We start from the raw sequence: 1,863 nt of genomic DNA, 5'->3' as shown, positions 1-1,863 counted from the left end.
TTATAGATGGCGTTGACTGTCACTCCTACTTCTAAATTCACATATAAACCCAAAAAAGTAAATGAAGGGAAGGCCGCTGTGGTAGCTCAGTAGTTAGAACATCGAACCCGTTATTCGAAGGTCGTAGGTTTGATTCCTCCTCACGGGTGGTTAATTTTTCTTCCACTTTTCTTTCTTCTTATTTACATTCTATTGGTTCTTATAACTTCCCCTGTACATTCCTTGGCATTACTGTCTGTTAGATCTCAATAATATTGTAATAAAACACGGAAAGACGAGCCCTTAGGTATACACTTCTCTCCCTTTTTCATTGAACGAGGGTCTCGTAATGGCAGACTTGGTGTGTTTAGGTTGTATAAGAAGGACAATTAATCAGCTGCCCGCTCATAATAAGTTCACGTGCTACGTGACGCCAAACATGCGCATAAAAGTGTTTTCACACCTCTCGTTCGGCTTATAGATGGCGCTGACTGTCACTTCTACTTCTAAATTCACATATAAACCCAAAAAAGTCGATGGAGGGAAGGCTGCTGTGGTATCTCAGTGGTTAGAACATTGAACGAGTTATTCGAAGGTCGTAGGTTCAATTCCTGCTCACGGGTGGTTATTTTTTCATCCACTTATCTTTCTTCTTATTTACATTCCATTGGTTCTAATAACTTCCCCTGTACATTCCTTGGCATTACTGTCTGTTAGATCTCATTAATATAGTGTTAAAACACGGAAAAACGAGCCCTTTGGTATGCACTTCTTTCCCTTATTTCATTGAACGAGGGTTTCGTAATGGCAGACTTGATGTGTTTAGGTTGTATAAGAGCGACAATTAATCAGCTGCCCGCTCATAACATGTTCACGTGCTACGTGACGCCAAACATGTACATAAGTATCTTTTCACACTTGTCGTTTGGCTTATAGATGGCGCTGACTTTCACTCCTACTTCTAAATTCAAATATAAACACAAAAATGTGAATGGAGCGAAGGCTGCTGTGGTTGCTCAGTGGTTAGACCATCGAATGCGTTATTCAAAGGTCGTAGGTTACATTCCTCCTCACGGGTGGTTAATTTTCCATCCACTTTTCTTTCTTCTTATTTACATTTCATTGGTTCTAATAACTTCCTGTGTACATTCCTTGCATTACTGTCTGTTAGATCTCATTAAGATTGTGATAAAACCTGGAAAAACGAGCCCTTAGGTATGCACTTCTCTCCTTTATTTCATTGAATGAGGGTCTCGTAATGGCAGACTTAGGGTGTTTAGGTTGTATAAGAGAGCAATTAATCAGCTGCCCACTCATAATAAGTTCACGTGCTACATAACGCCAAACATGCGCATAAGAGTGTTTTCACACTTGTCGTTTGGTCTTATAGATGGCGCTGACAGTCACTCCTACTTCTAAATTCACATATAAACCTAAAAAAGTGGATGGAGGGAAGACCGCTCTGGTAGCTCAGTGGTTAGAGCATCGAACGCGTTATTCGAAGGTCGTAGGTTTGATACCTGCTCACGGCTGGTAATTTTTTCATCCACCTTTCGTTCTTCTTATTTTCATTCCATTGGTTAAATAACTTCCCCCGTACATTCCTTGGCATTACTGTCTGTTAGATCTCATTATTATAGTGTTAAAACACGGAAAACGAGCCCTTAGGTATACACTTCTCTCCTTTATTTCATTGAACGAGGGTCTCGTAATGGCAGACTTGGTGTGTTTAGGTTGTATAAGAGGGACAATTAATCAGCTGCCCGCTCGTAATAAGTTCACGTGCTACGTGACGCGAACATGCGTATAAGTGTGTTTTCTCACTTGTCGTTTGGCCTATAGATGACGCTGACTGTCACTCCCAATTCTGAATTCACATATAAT

This window comes from Rhipicephalus microplus, chromosome 8 (assembly GCF_043290135.1).
Source record: "Rhipicephalus microplus isolate Deutch F79 chromosome 8, USDA_Rmic, whole genome shotgun sequence".
NCBI lineage: Eukaryota > Metazoa > Arthropoda > Arachnida > Ixodida > Ixodidae > Rhipicephalus > Rhipicephalus microplus.
This window is presented reverse-complemented; position numbering follows the sequence as displayed.